Here is a 19,222-nt window from a genome sequence, read left to right on the forward strand (position 1 = left end):
GAAAATGAAAACACTAATTCAAAAAGATATATGAACCCCTATGTTTATTGCAGCATTATTTAAAACAGCCAAGATACAGAAGCAACCCGTGTCCATCCATAGATGAATGGATAAAGTAGAGGTGGTATGTGGGTATACATACATACCTATGGAATGTTATTCAGCCATGAAAAGAATGAAGTCTTGCCATTTGCAATGACATGGAGGAACCTAGGGGGTGTAATGTTAAGTGAAATAAGCCAGTCAGAGAAAGACAAATACCGTATGATTTCACTCATATGTGGAATTTAAGAAACAAAACTAATAAAGAAAGAAAGACAAAAGGACAGACTCTTTGGCAAACCAGGTTGCCAAAGGGGAGGTAGGTGAGGGGACGGGTGAAAAAAAGAGGTTTACATTACACTTATCTTGATGAGCACTGAGAACTGTAGAGAATTGTTGAATAGTTGTATTATACCCCTGAAACTAATATAACTCTGTATGTTAATTATAATTGGGGGGTAAGAAAACCAGCCTTTAATATGTGGACTAACCTGCCGTAAGCAGTATGCCATCTCTGACCAAGGTTCAGCAAAAAGCGGACAGCCCAACCGTGAAACCAGCTGCACTGCACCAGGTCAGCTCCTGGAATCAAACAGCTCATGGTGCTTGGGATGCTGTGAGGTGCATGATGCTGGAGATTTTCTTTTCATGCAGATGAACATCTTGTATTTGGCTATATTAAGAAAGTATGAGGAACTGTCATCTCAATCAAGTTTCATGCCTTCAATGATTTCTAATTCATCATTTAGTTTTTTTCCACTCTTTGCTAAAGTGACATCCTTTCCCCCAGATTGTGTTGCATCAGAAAAGTAGTGCTGATTTCTTGATTCCTATTTGTAAGAATTATGGTCCTGGCATGACACGGTCTTCAGGCCCTCACGCTTCACTAAATCTGGCCACATGGTGTCATAAAATGCTTAGCAATTTTAGTTTATCAATCAGACTCTTCTTGAGGAGCAAACTGAGAGCATTTGATATGAATAACAAATCTGGATTCGTGACCTTAGGAAGGACACCGAAACTTACAAAGCTGTGGCTTTCTTATTTACAAAATGGAAATAACATAAGTCCCTTATGAACTTGTAAGGCAGCTTTGATGGCATATGTGAGCACCTAGAACCATTTTAGCTCAATAAATAGGAGTCAAAAGACCTGATTCAGGTCATAGCTCATCTCACCTACTTGTAAGTACTATTTTGTTCTCCATATATTAATATAATTATGTTGACTTCTTCTTCGTTTTGTCCTCATCCCCCTGATTCTTTTTCTTAAGTAAGTGTCCATCGTTGATTTTGGCAGATTCGATAATCCCCACTGACTTACTGCTCTAGGTAATTTAGAATCCACCTGGCATGTCTATCACTATGCTTTGAGCAGAGCTCCTCATTTTATTATTTTTTTAAAAAATGTGTACACAAACAATATACTGGGATTCTTACTGTGATTGCATTGAGTGTAAAGATGAATTGGGGGGAACTGACATTTTTATAAAGTTTTGACTACCAAACAATAAATATGATACATTCATACATTCATTGAACTTTTCTTTATCTCAGTAATTCTTCTCAATTTTCCATGTTGAGATATTGTACATTTTCTGTTAGATTTATTCCTAGGTATTTGGTATCTTGATTTTATAATACACTGTATCCATTTTCATGTTGTTATTCTATCTTTTATTTTTTTAAAGTATTTATTTTTTTAAAGTTCATTTATTTTGAGAGAGAGAGAGAGGGAGAAGGGGAGGGGCAGAGAGAGAGAGAGAGAGGGACAGAGGATCTAAAGTGGGCTCCACACTGACAGCAGAGAGCCCCATGTGGGGTTTGAACTCACGAACTACAAGATGATCTGAGTTGAAGTCAGACACTTAACCGACTTACCCAGGCATCAATGTATCAATTTTTAAATAGATTTATTGAGATATCATTTACATGCAGTAAGATCCACTGTCACAAACACAACATAGAACTGTTCTATCACGTCACAAAATTCTCTGGTACCCTTTTGCAGTAAACATCTCCTCTTCCACATTCTAGCCCCTCACAACCACTCATTTGTTTCTTTGTCCTGTAGTTTTCACCTTTTTGAAAATGTCATATCAATGGAATCGTGGAATATGTAGCTAGCATTTTGAGAGTAACTTCTTTCACTTAGTAATGATTTTAAGATCCATCTACGTCATTGCATGGGTCAGGAGTTCACTCTTTATTGCTGAGTAATATTCCACTGTACGGATGCACCACAATTTACCTGTTTACCAGTTAGAAATCTGAGTTGTTTCCAGTCTTTACCAATTCTGAATAAAGCTGCTATGAACACTTGTGAATAGGTATTGTGTAAACATAAGTTTTCATCTCTCGGGAAAATAACTATGGGTGAGATTGCTGGGCTATATGGTAAGCATATGCTTAACTGTATAAGAAACTGAAAATCTGTTTTCAAAATGGCTCTATCATTTTGCATTTTCACCAGCAATTTATGAGAGTTCTAGTTCATCCTGGTATTGTGTTGGAAAAAATTATTTTCGTCTAATAGGTCTGAAGTAATAGCACATTGTGGTTTTAATTTACATTTTTGTAGTGACTAATGATGTTGAACATCCTTTATGGGCTCATTGGCCATGCATATATCTTCTCTGGTAAAGTATACATTCTAACATGCTGCCTAGTTTTTTTAAAAGTTTATTTATTTTTGAGAGAGGGAGAGAGAGAAAGCATGAGCAGGGTAAGGGTAGACAGAAAGGGAGAGAGAGAATCCCAAGCAGGTTCTGTGCTGTCAGCTTGGAGCCTCATGTGGGGCTTGATCTCACGAACCATGAGATCATGACCTGAGCAGAAATCGAGTCAGACGCTTAACCGACTGAGCCATGCATGCACTTCACTGCCTATTTTTTAAAAAGGCTTGTTTTCTTATTATTGAGTTTTGTGAGTTCTTTATGTATTATAGATACAAATCCTTTATCAGATATGCGTTTTGTGGATATTTTATTCTATATTTAGCTTGCCTTTAAAAAAATTTTTTTAAATGTTTTTGAGAGAGAGAGACAGAGAGAGACAGAGTAGGGGAGGGGCAGAGGGGGAGGGAGACACATAATCCAAAGCAGGCTCCAGGCTCTGAGCTGTCAGCACAGAGCCTGACGTGGGGCTTGAACTCACAGACCACAAGATCATGACCTGAGTTGAAGTCGGTTGCTCAATCGACTGAGCCACACAGGTGCCCCGCCTTTTTATTTTCTTAACAGTGTCTTTCAAAGAACATAAGCTTAAAATTTTGGTGAAATATGATTTATCAATAATATAGCAAAATTGCCAGCCCTCCTGAATTTGGTGATCATAAATTGAAAGTGAGACCAATCACTTGATTTTGTATCTTTTTTGGTTAGTTTCTTCATATGCAACTGCTGCACTTCAGATTTGGAATAAGTGGAGATATGAATTTAGGGGTGGAATTTAACCTGGTGAATAAAATGGTGGGAGGAAGGGACCAAGGAGTTGAGTGTATGCAAGGAGTTGATTCCAGTGATAGAACATAGAAACTAAGATGAGTAAAGAGGAAGTTCAGAAATAAATGATAGTGAAAAATGGCAGGATTAATGGATTGGGCTATCCCAGTCAAAGAATTGTGGGAAAGTTTTATATATATATATATATATATATATATATATATATATATATATATATAGTTGAAAAAGTTATATATAAGATAGGAGTTGGTGATCACAAAGTGGAATGCTTGCAAAGTGAAATTCTGTACGTGGTAGTTGTTGGTAATGACAATGTCTAGGATGTGATAATAGGATTGCATGACTTAAACAGGTGGAGAATAGGATCATTGAAGGAAAGGAGTACAAAAAGTGAGAAGTCCATTGTTAAGCAGAAGGATCACCTACCTGGATATTGATACCACCAAGAAAGACGACAGGGAAGGTAACAGAGAGAGAATGACCCTGGTTTTATATCCCTTTGAAATCATGATGAAAGATATACACTGTTATTTTAGAAAAGAACACACGCAAATATTTTTGGTCATGTAATACTCAATTCCCCTTCTTCCCCCCATAGATAGACCTCTAGACCAGGTAAACATTTAAGTAGCTAAATTTAAATTTTATCCTCAGGTGGGCTTCATATATATCCTTATTTTCTTGCCATCCATCCATCCATCCATTCATCCACTTACCACGTGACTAACCATCCCGCATCTGAACTTTGGTTAAATAGCATTTTCAGGAGAATGCTGTTCTCTGAATGGAGATGCAAAGAAACATGCTTCCCCATTTACAACGGTAGGGGGCACCCTAGCATTTCCAAACTTACTGAGGAGCCTTAGCCCACATGCAGAATAGCTGCAGAGGCTCAATAATACTGAGTAAAAAGAAGACTGTTAAACTGGAGGGAGGAGACTTTTTACCACTGTACTTTGTGAAATCCAGGATGATCCATGCAGTTTCTTCTTTTATTATTTAGTGGCAGTAATTAGGCTGGAAAGGGACATTTTAAATAGTAAGCTAGAGTGGAGGCTTGTTTGGATTATAAAGTGTTATCTCTGAGTGACACAAGTAAAGCAGTGAGAAATATTCAAGTGAGATAAAAATAAATATCCAAATATATCACCACGTTCTCACCTAAATCCATATTTCTATAGTGTTCAGATAGTCTTGTTAAAGGTAAAATATATTAAACCCATGAAAACTTTAAAAAGCCAATTTCCTAGCCCAGGCAAATAAATTTAATACATTTTCTTTACAACATAGCTAACAAAGAGAGAAACTTGTTGGAAATATTATGTGGGCCAATAAAAGGTAATTTTATTTTATATAGTCAAAATATGAAAACTCACTGTGGCTGGATGTGAAGGGCTGGGCTACTTAGAGGTTAACACCCCAACCATAAACCACCAATGAGGATAGACTTGAAGGGCATTTCTTCTATTATGAAACATTTACAATAATAGCCTTGTAAAAAATAATGGGATCTATTTAAAGCTCATTTATTTCCCAGCTAAGTGGCAATTTCCTATCACTCAAAATGCTAATACTTCCTCCTGAAACCCTAGGAATAATCCAATTCATGTGTGTTCGTTGAAAAAAATCTGGTTAAAATAAGCAGGTGATTCTGTTTTAATAATATCTGTCCTGCCAGCAATAAGACAGTCTCAGGTGCAAATAAATATATCAACAAACAGATTTTCTTTAAAGCACACAGGGTCTCATATCATTTCCAAATTAGCCAATTAGCATGATGCTATTGGAAGAGCTAATTAAAAAGTGCGTTTAGACTCAGAAATGTTTCCTGAGAGTAATCTGGAGCTTATAGTCCTTATTCCACCTGTAATTACTCTGCCTGATTTTCTACTCTGTAGATAGAGGTGAACACACCTTCACCTGGGCAGAGGAAAAAGCCCTTTTTTTTTTCCCCCTCTCTTGGAGTCAGCTCATGTATATCAATACCTTGAACTGATTAATGCATACTTAGCTTGTTAAAAAGGCACTCCCCATCCCAATTCTTTAAGTTGTTAGGATGGTTAACTAGTACAGAACTTAGAGTAAGGTTAAAAATTTCTTTAGAAATTTGGTCCTGGTAGAAATATATTTACAGTTAGAATCTTTGGTAAGTTCAACAACTTTTGTAGCAAATGTGTCTATCAGAAGAACTAAATTCTTGAGATTTACCAGTAGAAGAATTTTGCTGGGGGGAGGTGAGGATAGGCGATTTATATTTGGTAGCCACTAAGTCAGTGCCTTTTATTTTCATTCATTCATTCATTCATTCATTCATTCATTCATTCATTCAGGTAGGCCCAACATGGGGCTTGGACTCACAATCCTGAGATCAAGACTTTAGCAGAGGTCAAGAGTCGGATGCTTAGCTTAACTGACTGAGACACCCAGGTGCCCCTAAATTAGTACCTTTTAAAGTTTAACATCCATACAGATTACCCATAGATCTTTTTAAAATACATTTTCTTACTTGGTAGGTACCCCCTCCCCCACGCCCCCATCCCCCTCCGGGGGCTGAGATTCTGCATTTCTAAAGCTTCTGAGTGATGCAGTGCGGCTGGCTAGGGATAGCACTTGTGCTCTCAGTATAGAATTAGCCATTTCTCCAAAGAATCCTAACCAGCCCTTTTAGTTGAGAATGGTATTGGAAATCAAGTTCTGAGCACTAAGTGTGCTAATTACTACTGGAGTGTCTTTGCTTCCATGCCCTCTTAGCTAATAGAGCAAGCAAATATATATGTGTATATTAGACTGTGTACCTATACATATTTACAAATATTTCTATGTGTAAACATCTATATCTACATTAACCTAACAATAAGCTTAATGATGTCCTTTCTCCCTCCCTTTCTCTTTCTTTTCTTTCCTGACATTCAAATTATGCACATTAGGCCTTTTGAAAATAAAATTGTCCCTTAGCTCTTAGATGTTTTGCTCTTTTTCTTTCCTTTTTGCCTTTTAGTTTGGGAAGTTTCTGTTGACCTATCTTCAAGCTCACTGATTTTTTTTTTTCTCAGCCATGTCAAGTCTACTGATGAGCCCACCCAAATCAATCTTCACTTCTGTTCCAGTGTTTTGGATTTCTATAATTTCCTTTTGATTCCTTTCTTTTTTTTTGAGTTTTCATCTATCTGCTTATATTATCCAGCTGTTCCTGCATGTTGTCTACTCTTCATATTCCTTAACATATTAAATCACGGATATTTTAAATTACTTGTCTGATAATTCCAACAGCTGTGTCATATCTGAATCTGGTTCTAATGCTTGCTCTCTTTGGAGTGTGTTTTTTCTTTCCTTTGATTTTGTCTTTGGTTGTAAGATTTAGTTGAAAGCTGGTCATGTTGTATTGGGTAATATAGGAAGTGAGTTCAATAGGATTTGGGAAAATTTATGTTAACCTGGCTAGGAGGTGGGATGCATTTCATGTTTGCTGTAGCTATAGGTACCAGAGGCTTCATATTCCTTTAATGCCCTTGATGTCTCTCTCCTGTAGATTTTGGGTTTCCCTAGAAGTCTTAGAGTCTGCATGTCATAGTTCCTTCATCTGTAACCTGCTGTGATAGTGGAGGCCTGTTGGAGAGCTGGTATGGTATGGGCGAGGGGAAGCATTGTACAACTTTAAGATGAAACCTCAGTCTTTTATGTCTCAGGGCTGTGACCTTCTTAAGTGTTGATAGGGTGGAAGAGCTTTTTTTCCCTCCTGACATGAGACCAGAGAGCTAGATGAGGTGGAGTAGGAGGAATATCCTCCGACCCCCCCACCCCCCCAGGTGGGATAAAGCTCTGCTTCATTCTTTCCCTGGGAAGTAGACCTGTGTTATAGAGAGCACTTTGGATATTTTTCATAATGGTTATTCTCCTTCCTCTGCCAAATCCACCCAGTCTTTCTGTGATCTTCACCATGAGAACTTGGTAGTTTTCTTGAAGGTAAAATCCAACGGAGTTGGGGGAAGCCCCCAACAGTGTGGCCCCCAGGAGTTTCTCAGTCTCAGGCTGCTCAATTGTCAGCCTCAGCAATTTGTCACAATGATCATTTCCTACCAGCTTCTAGTGCCAGCAGCTCCTCCTCCAGGGAAGCAGATCTCATCTGTGACTCTGGATTTTGCTGTCTCTCCAGATTTTGGATTGGCAGTTTACCCTGCAGTGTCAGTTCCCTGATGGGCCCAGGAAAAGTTGTTTTTCAGTTTGTTTTGCTTTTTTAGATTGTAAGGATGGGAGATTTGACTTCTAAGCTCTCTACATGTTGAAGCAAAACTACAAGTGTTGTATTAACTTTTCACTTGCACCTCTATCTGGGTGGAGGGAAAGACAGGGGAATACCAAAAGGAGTATATTTCATAATTTACGAACTGTAGTAAACAAGGATGAAACCAATCACTGAAATGAGTTTGAGAGTTTAGTTTGCATGTAATTATTTCTCTGTCTCTCCTGTCATAATTAATAGAGATTAATAGAGTTCCAGGATCTTGTGGTTACCTCTGCAAGGGTCAGCACATGTATGAAACACCACCTAATGTATCAGATAAAATGTTGAAAGGAATATATCAGGGATGTGTCTTGACCATTCTTCTTTTTAGTCTGTACCTTAATGACTTGAAAGGACTTCTGAATGAGCTGATTTATGCCCCGTATGTTTACAATTTCTATGCTTATCATTGCTTCTTACAACTCACTTCTTTCTGAATTTAATTTCCTTCTTTTCCTTTTTAGTAGTTCTTTCTGATATGGCTAATGATTGTTAATTTAATATGTTTTCACTTTCATTTTCAATCACATAATGTTTTAGTTCAGTATAGTATCTTAATTGATAATTATTGTTGGCCAACATGTTGGCAATATTCACTGCATTTTAATTCACATTGTTACTTTTGAAATGAGTGATTTCTGACTGTTTCTTTGTAGGTCATATATCTTTTCTCTCTTCTTGCTTTCAAGACTTTTTCATATTTTTTATGTTCTGTAGTTCACTGACATATAGGCGTGACTCTATTTTAGTTATTTTGCTCAAGACTCATTGTACTTATATCTGGGTTCACCTTTGACAAGAGAACTAAAACAGTAAGCTAAAGAATCCATGTGCTTTTTTGTCTCAAGTTAAAACTTGAGAATAAACTTAATCTTGGTGGCAATCTTTGCCAAATGGGACTGAAGTTTCCAGAGACAAGGAACAGAGTTGTAATCCAGTTTTGGGCATTTGAACTGGGCTGTTTCTCCTCCCACTACTAACACATGGGCCTGATGGATAAAATATGAGAATAGAAACACAACTAAATCATATCTCTCTAAAAAAAAAAAAGAAATGGAAATCCTTGAATGCTTGAAACAAAGAGGTAATTTGAAATCAGAGAAACATGTTTGTAGCATGACATCATGATAACCTGAGCCTATGCAAGGTATACATTAGAAATGAGGTTCCTGAATCAAGCCAGAGCCCTATAAGGGCTGCTATGGCAGATTACATTCTCCAAAGGTGGCCAAAAGAATATTTATAAGCCCACTTGTCCTATTTGTTTATTTATTTTGAGAGAGAGACAGAACAACGGCAAGCGGGAGTGGGGCAGAGAGAGAGGGAGAGAGAATCCCAAGCAGGCTCAGCTCTGTCATTGTAGAGCCCAATGTGGGGCTTGAACCCATGAACCATGAGATCATGACCTGAGCTGAAATCAAGAGTTAGACACTTAACTGACTGAGCCAACCTGACACCCCCACTCCACATGTTCTTATAGATACTTGCCCCACCATCAAAAGGTGGAGTCTAATTTCTCTTCTCTTAAATCTCTCATGTGTCACTTATACCCAATTAGACTGCAGAAGTGATGCAGCATGACTTCTAGGTCTAGGTCACAAAAGATGATGCATCTTTTCCTTTGTTTCTTGGAATATGTATGCTGGAGTCCTGTGCTGCCATGTAAACAGTCCAACTGCCATCATGCTATGAGGAAGCTCAAATTATCCCATGTGGAAAGACCACATGGAGAAGCCCTGAAACTATATATATAGAGAGATGCCTGGCCAACTCCCATCTGCTCCTTCTGACCCCATTTCCCTACCTCACTTCTAGCTCCAGTCACTATGTAACTACAACCACTTGAGAAATCTTAAGCCAGAACTTCCCCCAGGGAACCAGTGTCAAGTTTCTGACCCAGAGAGACCGTGAGATCATAAAATGACTTTTTTATTTTATTTTATTTTATGTCATCTTAAGACACTTAAGTTTTATGAAAATTTGTTAATACAGCAATAGCAATTGGTACTATTATACTTTTAGTAAAAAGCAGACTAAAAACAACCTTTCCACTGACTCACTGGAAATCATTTCTTTTGAGAAATCAAAAGGAATAGAGGGCTCTCTCCTGAGACTGTGAGCTATGAAGACCATTTAAACATGGATTGATTTTTTTTTTATCACATGGTAACTGTCTTTGTTTGTTTGCTTCTTTTTTCGTTTATTTCAAGTTTTTATTTAAATTCTAGTTAACATATAGTGTAATATTGGTTTCAGATGTAGAATTTAGTGATTCATCACTTACATTCAACACCCAGTACTCATCACAAGTGCCCTCCTTAATGCCATCATCCATTTAGCTCATCCCCCACCCTGCTCCCTCCATTAACTCTTTTTGTTCTCTATAGTAAGGTGTCTCTTATGGTTTGCTTCTCTCTCTTTTTTTCTTACCCTTTCTACTACGTTCCTCTTTGTTTCTTAAATTCCACATATGCATGAAATCATATAGTATTTGTCTTTCTCTGACTGACCTGTTTAGCTTAGCAAAATAGATTCTAGCTCCTTCCATGTCATTGCAAATGGCACAATTTCATTCTTTTTAATGGCTGGGTAATATTCCATCACACACACACACACACACACACACACACACACACACACATGCATACCACATTTTTCTTTATCCATTCATCATTTGATAGACTTTTGGGCTGTTTCCATGGTTTGGCTATTATTGATAATGGTGTTATAAACATTGGGATGCATGTGTCCCTGCAAATTAGTATTTTTGTAACCGTTGGGCAAATACCTAGTAGTGCAACTGCTGGGTTGTAGGGTAGCCTATTTTTAACTTTATGAGAAACCTCCATCCTGTCTTCCAGAGTAGCCACACCAGTTTGCATTCTCACCGGCGACTTTGCTGAATTCATGTATCAGTTCTAGCAGCCTTTTGGTGGGGTCTTTTGGGTTTTCCATGTAGAGTTTCATGTAGTCTGCAAAAAGTGAAAGTTTTATTTCTTCTTTGCCAATTTTGATGCCTTTGATTTCATTTTGTTGTTGGATTGCTGATGCTAGGACTTTTAACACTATGTTAAACAACAGTGGTGAGGGTGGACATCCCTGTTGTGTTCCTGATCTCAAGGGGAAAGCTCTCAATTTTTCCCCATTGAGGATGACATTAGTTGTGGGCTTTTCATATATGGCTTTTATGATGTTTAGGTATGTTCCTCTATCCTGACTTTCTTGATGGTTTTTATTAAGAAAGGATGCTGTATTTTGTCAAATGCTTTTTCTACATCTATTGAGAGGATCACATGGTTCTTATCCTTTCTTTTATTAATGTGATGTATCACATTGATTGATTTGTGAATATTGAACCAGACCTGAAGCCCAGGAATGAATCCCACTTGATCATGGTGAATAATTCTTTTTATATGCTGTTGAATTCAATTTGTTAATATCTTCTTGAGGATTTTTGCATTCATGTTCATCAGGGATATTGGCCTGTAATTCTTTTTTTGTGGGGTCTCTGTCTGGTTTGGGAATCAAGGTAATGTTAGCTTCATAGAATGAGTCTGGTATTTTTCCTTCTGTTTCTAGTTTTTGGAACAGCTTGAGAAGGATAGGTATTAACTCTGCTTTAAATGTCTGGTAGAGAGGCACCTGGGTGGCACAGTCAGTTAAGCATCCGACTTCAGCCAGGTCACGATCTCGCGGTCCTTGAGTTCGAGCCCCGCGTCAGGCTCTGGGCTGATGGCTCAGAGCCTGGAGCCTGTTTCCGATTCTGTGTCTCCCTCTCTCTCTGCCCCTCCCCCGTTCATGCTCTGTCTCTCTCTGTCCCAAAAAAAATAAATAAACGTTGAAAAAAAAATTAAAAAAAAAAAAAAGTCTGGTAGAATTCCCCTGGGAAGCAATCTGGTCCTGGACTCTTTATTTGTTGGGAGATTTTTGATAACTGATTCAATTTCTTCACTACTTATGTGTCTGTTCAAATTTTCTATTTCTTCCCATTTGAGTTTTGGTAGTGTGTGGGTGTCTAGGAATTTGTCCCTTTCTTTCAGGTTGTCGAGTTTGTTGGCATATAGTTTTTCATAGTATTCTCTGATAATTGCTTGTATTTCTGAGGGACTGTTTGTGATAAATCCATTTTCATTCGTGATTTTATCTATTTGGATCCTTTCTCTTTTCTTTTTGAGAAGTCTGGCTAGGGGTTTATCAATTTTGTTTATGTTTTCAAAAAACCAGGTCTTAGTTTCATTTCAAAATTGTCTTAGTTTCATTTCAAAGTAGATCTGTTCTACTTTGTTGTTGTTGTTGCTGCTGCTGTTTTTTTGTTTGTTTTTGGATTCTATATTGTTTATTTCTCCTCTGATCTTTATTATTTCTCTTCTTCTGTTGGCCTTGGGGTTTTTTTGTTGCTCCGCTTCTAGTTCCTTTAGGTGTGCTGTTAGATTTTGAATTTGGGATTTTTCTTGTTTTTTTGAGATAGGCCTGAATCGCAATGTATTTTCCTCTTAGGACCGCCTTTGCTGCATCCCAAAGGGTTTGGACTGTTGTGTTTTCATTTTCATTTGTTTCCATATACTTTTTAATTTCTTCTTTAATTGCCTGGGTGACCCATTCATTCTTTAGTAGGATGTTCTTTAACTTCATGCATTTGGAGGTTTTCCAAACTTTTTCCTGTGGTTGATTTCAAGTTTCATAGCACTGTGATCTGAAAATGTGCATGGTATGATCTCATTTCTTTTATATTTATTGAGGGCTGTTTTGTGACTGTATGTGATGTATCTTGGAGAATGTTCTGTGTGCACTTGAGAAGAATGTGTATTCTGTTGATTTTAGGATGAAAAGTTGTGAATATATCTGTCAAGTCCATCTGGTCTAGCGTATAATTCAGGGCTATTGTTTCTTTATTGATTTCCTGTCTGGATGTCCATTGTTGTAAGTGGAGTATTAAAGTCCCCTGCAATTACCACATTCTTACCAATAAGATTGCTTATATTTGTGATTGTTTTATATAGTGGGGTGTTCTTATATTTGGTGCATAAACATTTATAATTGATAGCTCTTCTTGATGGATAGACCTCATAATTATGATATAATCTCTTGTTATAGCCTTTAGTTTAAAATCTAGTTTGTCTGATACAAGTATGGCTACTCCACCTTTCTTTTGACTTCCAGTAGCATGATAGATGGTTCTCCATCCCCTCACTTCCAATCTGAAAGTGTCCTCAGGTCTAAAATGGGTCTCTAATAGACAGAAAATATATGGGTCTTGTTTTTTTGTTTTTTTGTTTGTTTTTATCCATTAGGGTACCCTATGTCTTTTAATTGGAGCATTTAGTCTATTTACATTCAGTGTTATTATTGAAAGATGTGGATTAGAATCATTGTGTTATCTGTAGGTTTCATACTTGTAGTGATGTCTCTGGTCCTTTGTGGTCTTTGCAACATTCCACTCACAGAGTCCCCCTTAGGATCTCTTGTAGGGCTAGTTTAGTGGTGATGAATTCCTTCAGTTTTTGTTTGTCTGGGAAAACCTTTATCTCTCCTTCTATTGTGAATCACAGACTTGCTGGATAAAGGATTCTTGGCTGCATATTTTTCCTATTCAGCACATTGAAAATTTTCTGCCATTCCTTTCTGACCTGCCAAGTTTCAGTAGATAGGTCTGCTGTCTACCCTTGTAGGTTAAGGCCCATTTGTCCCTAGCTGCTTTCAGAATTCTCTCTTTATCTTGTATTTTGCTGGTTTCACTATGATATGTCATGCAGAAGGTATGTCTAAAGGGAGTTCTCTGTGCCTCCTGGATTTCAGTGTCTGTTTCCTTCCCCCAGATTGGGGAAGTTCTCAGATATGATGTGTTCAAGTATACCTTCAGCCCCTTTCTCTCTCTCTTCTTCTTCTGGAACTCCTATCATATAGGTATGATTCAATTTCATTGAAACACTTAGTATTCTAATTCTCCCTTCATGGTCTAGAATTTTTTTATCTCTCTTTTTCTCAGCTTCATCTTTTTCCATAATTTTATCTTCTATTTCACCTATTCTCTCCTCTGCCTCTTCAATCCTCACTGTCACCACTTCTAGTTTATTTTGCACCTCATTTACAGCATTTTAAATTCATCGTGACTATTTTTTAGTTCCTTGATCTCTGCAGCAATAGATTCTCTGCTGTCTTCTATGCTTTTTTCAAGCCCAGCAATTAATCTTATGACTATTATTCTAAATTCTTGTTCAGTTATATTGTTTATATCTGTTTTGATCAATTCTTTAGCTGTCATTTCTTCCTGGAATTTCTTTTGAGGAGAATTCTTCCATTTCATCATTTTTGTCTAGTTTTTTGTCCCTTATGTGTTTTAAAAACTTGTTATGTGTCCTGCAACTGTGAGGACTACTACACAGTTTAAAATTAAAAAAATTTTTTTTAGTGTTTTATTTATTTTTGAGAGAGAGAGAGACAGAGTACGAGTGGGGGAAGGGCAGAGAGAGAGAGAGACACAGAATCCAAAGAAGGCCTCAGGCTCTGAGCTGTCAGCACAAAGCCCAATGCGGGGCTCGAACTCATGAACCGTGGGATCATGACCTGAGCTGAAGTCGGACGCTTAACCGACTGAGCCACCCGGGTGCCCCTGTAAGCACTACTATATTAAAGAGGGGTCATACACTGTCCAGGGCCTGGCCCTTCAGGAGGTGTTTTGGAGGGTGTTACTTGTTCTCTGTAGTTGTGACTCTGGTTGCTTTATCTCCTCACTCGTAGTGATGTTTTGGACCCTCCACCAAGTGTGCTTTGATTTTTTTCGCTGAAGTAGCCCAGGAAAAGAAAACAAGCAAACAAACCAGAAAAGAAAAAAAACCCAAAACACCACCAGGTGGTGGTGTTGATGGAAGAGGCCTTATCCCATACAAAAAGAGATATGACAGGGGCGGGGAAAAAGAAAAGAAAAGAAACTTGACCAGGCAGAGAAACTCTATGGCTTAATCCAGAGAGAGAGAGAGGGGAAAATAAAGAAGGAGATAGAGAATAGGTATAAAGAGAATAGATTAAATATGTCTGCTTAAACAAACCAACAACCAGAATAACCAGACTAGAGGAGGGAAGAAATAAAAAGGAGAAAAGGAAGAGAAGAGGGAGGAAAAAAAAAAAAAATATATATATATATATATATATATTAAGAACTGTCCAAGAATTAAATCAGAAAATGCAAAGTCGCTGGGTGCCTTGGAACCCGTGGCAGTGCAGGTCCGGAGGAGGGGCTGGCTGGTTCCACAGCGTCAATCCCTCTCCAGTAGATACACAGTTACCAGGTGCAGAAGGGCGTGGTTTGCTGTGTGTGGGCCCCGCCTCCCCTGTGGGCCCACTGTCAGTTCCCTGAAGCCCCACCTTGTTGGTGATGGGGAGAAAAATGGCGACACCCCAGTCTCTCCCCCACCCACTGGGTGTCCCAAACTACTCTGTTCAGGCTGTCCTCACTGTGCTGCGGGCGCGAACCAGGGGGTTTGTCCCGCTCCGCCAACTCCCGATTCCCGGTGCCTCCCCTGGGATCAGCTGGGATTTAAACCCTGATGTCTTAAGAGGTCTGGCTCCATGTGCCCTGGTTCCGGGAAAGTGCTGCTCTGCCCCGCCGATATATGGCCTCTGGCTGGTGGGTGCAGGCAGTCTTTGTCCTTTGAAAGGGTATATGCCTTCTTACTACAGCACTCCCGGGAGGGGATTGCTTTCTCCCACTGCAGACTGTGCCTCTGAAGTAGTTACCGAGCCCGAGGCTGGCTCCCCTTCCCACCAGGTGTGTGAACTGGGCAGCGGGCCCCTGTCTGGAGTAAGCCCCACAGAGACTGCATCTTTCTCTGTCCCGGTCGGTGGTTTTTCTCTTGTCCAGATACAGTCCTATGCTTCCCCAGCCTTTCTCTTCCCTTTGTCCCTCCCCTTTGTCCCTCCCCTCCATGCCCATGAGGCCCATTTTATCTCTCCCAGTTTGCAATCACGCACCTGTGGCCAGCCAGGTTATCCCCGTGGGTCCTGGAGACGTCTTTGTCACTCTGCAGCCTGGACTGTTGGAATTCAAAGTCCTTTGGTCTCAATACTGCTGTGTTTGAGGGACAAGGGAACTTCGGGTCCCCCTACTCCCCCCGCTCCAACCTCTTCTTAATATAGCCATTTTTACCCCCCAGAAGCAGAAAATACAGCAGACTTTCCTAACACACAGAAGACAGAGACCTAGACAAAATGCCAAGATAGAGGAATTCCTCCCCAAAGAAGGAACAAGAAGAGGTTGCGGCCAGGGATCTAATCACAACAGGTAATTGTCTACTCAAGTAGAGCCAAGAGATGGAGGGGGAGAGAGTCCCAGACACAGTATTTGAGCACCTGGATCCATCTATGCCTGAATTTATAATTACATGAGTCTATATATTTTGGTTTTTACTTTAGTTTGTCTGAGTTGAGTTTTTGTTAGTTCTAACTAAAAGGATCCTGATGATTACAACTCTACTATTCCAGACCAGTTTGTACTGAAAGAGATGAGTGGAAACAAGTTGATCTATGAGGTAGATTATTATACCATTTGCTTAAATAAACCACACCTCTGGATTCATGCTCTCTATTGTCCTCTCCCACATTGAGTGTGTGTTCAACCACATGAGTACCTTGTAAGTGTTTGCATTTTGGGGCTGCTCTTCTTGGAAGGCTTTCTCCTGGAACCAGCTTCATGGAAGTCCAGGAAACTCTGCGGCACAGAGAGGCAGAGTGTAGAATTCCTAGAAGATGAGACAGAGATAACCCATGTGAAAGAACACTGAGGCACCCCAGCCCAGCTCCTCACTGCATGTAGCCACATGCGTGATTCAGCCAACATCACATGGAGCAGAAAAACTGCCCCGCTGAACCTACAGTCAACCTGTAGAATCATGAGCAATAATAAATTGTTATTGTTTTAACCAACTAAGTTTGGGGGTAACTTGTTAGGTGACAAAAAGTAATCGAAGTAGCCAAGGATCAGAGCACCCAGTCAGATTTGGTCTTAAGCAGTTGCCCAAGACAGAGTGCCAGTGATACTTACTCATTTATGCATTCATTTCATTTAACGAAGCATTTAATGAATGTCTGGTAGGTACTGGTCCATAAAAAATTGTAAAGGGCCCAGAAAATGGCAAAAATGTGCACAATCACTATGTAAATAATGGATGTCACTTTAGAATTTGATGTTTATCTCTTTCAGAAGATTTTAAATGCTTTTGGCCTGTGAAGGAAATAACTTCTGACTAATCAATATTGACAACCAAATTTTCCATCATATAAATGGAGCCAGGAGCTATGTTTTAAGGCCAGATCCTCCTGTGTATTACAATTGCCTGTATTTATGGACAGATGAGTTACATCAAGGTTTAAAGGAAATATATTTTCATTGCAGTGAGAAACTGTTATTTTCTGCTTTGAAATTTATTCCTTCACTAGGGGCATCTGACTACCTGGATTACACTTTTAGTTCCATCACTCGGTAGATTTATGACCTTGGGGGCAAGTATTAACCATTCCAAGCTATGATTTCTCTATTTGTTCAAAGGCTTAACAGTAGTATATACCTTATATAGTAATGCCTAAATTATTATTATTATCCTAAATGATTTCTGGATCACCTACCCTATCTTAGGAAATCTATTTGGTTTTCTTTATTTGAAAGAAAATAGTGGTCATCTTTGCTTCCTAAGAAGCAAACATCAGTATTCTTTCTTAGTATTAACTAACTTCATCCTTTCTTTTCACTCCCTGCTTTGGGAAATTAAAGATTTTAGTAAAATGTTAACCTTGAGAAAATGTATTAATGTATTAAATGATTTTTTCACCCATAAACATTACCTTATTATATGGTATCTGAAGAAGTCAGTGCAATATCAGAGTATGCTTAGTTTTATAATGGAGTAGGGAAGCAGGGAGAAAGAACTGGGCTCATCTTTTCCTTTTTTGGAATAACACATAAAGGTGTAATTGACAAAGGAGAGAGCTCTGCTTTCAAGGGATTCAGGTTTGAGGAGTAGGCAGTAAATTTTAGCCAAGCTGGGAAACTGTGGGAAGTTCTAATTTGCAGAAAGTAGAAAGCCTCCATGTGTCAAGAACATGGAAATCACGCCCCAGTTTGGTTTTGATTTTGCCACAGCTCTGCTCTGCTTTAACCTCCTGATCTGGTCAATTCATATCCTCATGTTCGAGCACCCGAGGATTTGGTATGTATTGTTATGTGATACCCTGTGCATTTGAATTATACTCTCTTTAGAATGACAATGATAATTCTAATCACAGAACTGCATCAAGTACCTTAAAGTAGGTATGAGCTAGAAAAAATATTTAAGGACTCTTTAGCATCATATTCTTCCTCATCTGCTGGAATACTGAAAGCTTGGCACAGGTCAGATATCTGCGGGAGGCCTTAGAAGCTTTGAATTTGAGACCTCATGCTAGGTTTTCTGCAGGGTGTTTACTTGAAGATATAGGTAATTGATGAACACACGCACACATACTATGGTTCTGATGACTTAATTCCTTCCATACAACTCTTTTCAATTCAATTTATAGCAACACTGATGAAACGCCTAGCTCTTAACCGAGCATAAAGCCAGGGGCACTGAGACGATTCTTCTGTGAACTGCCCTAAAATATCTATGGATATACCTAAAGCAATTCATGAAGGTTTGCCCTCCGGAGAATTTGTGGGCTGTATTGGCTGGTGGATAAGGTTTGCTGATTTTGTGGCCATGCCTCACCCACACTGCCTCCTTTCCTCACCTCTCTGGAGCGGTCGCATCAAAGACAATGCGACGTTGTCTCACTGCCAGGCCACTGCTGGTTGGCAAATGGATTGTGAGAAGAGGAGGTGTTATAAATATCTTGTATAACCAAACTGGGTAGATTGGATTTCAGGGTCAGAGATATTCCTTCCATCCTCCCCCCTCCCTCCTGGTCCCTTCCTTGCCTTCTTTATTTCCCACATATTTACTCAGCACCTCCTCCGTTTCTGACACGGTTGCTCACTGCTTCGCATATAAAGTCGCCCTCCTTCATTAGCGGTTCGGCTTTCCGGGGTTTCGGTTCCCTGCCGCCAAGCATGGTGGGAAAGCAGGTCCTCCTCCTTCTGACGTCACAATGCCTGCGACATTCACCTCACGGCATCTCGTTACGTAGGCATTTGATGGTCTCACAACGTCACAAGAAGGGTGAGTACTGGACAGTAAGATATTTTGGGAGAGAGGGAGACCCTATTTACAAAACGTTTGTTACAGTATATTTTTGTAACCGTTCTATTTTATGATTAGTTATTGTGGTTAATCTTTTACTGTCCCTAATTTATAAGTGAAACTTCGTCTCCACACTATGACTGTGTGGAGCCCGATGAGGGGCTCAAACTCACAAACCATGAAATCGTTATCTGAGCCAAAAGCAGCAGTCAGTCGCTCAACTGACTT

At 39.2% G+C, this 19,222-nt stretch overlaps 1 long non-coding RNA gene across 2 annotated transcripts; it reads right to left on the bottom strand.

The window, feature by feature from the left end:
* Positions 1–27: 27 nt before the first annotated feature.
* On the bottom strand, positions 28–18,877 carry LOC147577134 (uncharacterized). Of its 2 annotated transcripts, XR_015239940.1 has the most exons (4): positions 18,733–18,877; positions 16,412–16,522; positions 534–715; positions 28–210 (listed from the first exon to the last, which is right to left on the bottom strand). It is a non-coding gene; the product is annotated as an uncharacterized LOC147577134 (long non-coding RNA). The 2 variants fall into 2 exon arrangements; XR_015239941.1 differs by lacking the exons at positions 28–210; positions 534–715 and adding an exon at positions 4,461–4,522.
* Positions 18,878–19,222: the final 345 nt, after the last annotated feature.

Source organism: Puma concolor, chromosome C2 (assembly GCF_028749965.1).
Source record: "Puma concolor isolate L17-30 chromosome C2, mPumCon1.1.hap2, whole genome shotgun sequence".
Lineage (NCBI taxonomy): Eukaryota > Metazoa > Chordata > Mammalia > Carnivora > Felidae > Puma > Puma concolor.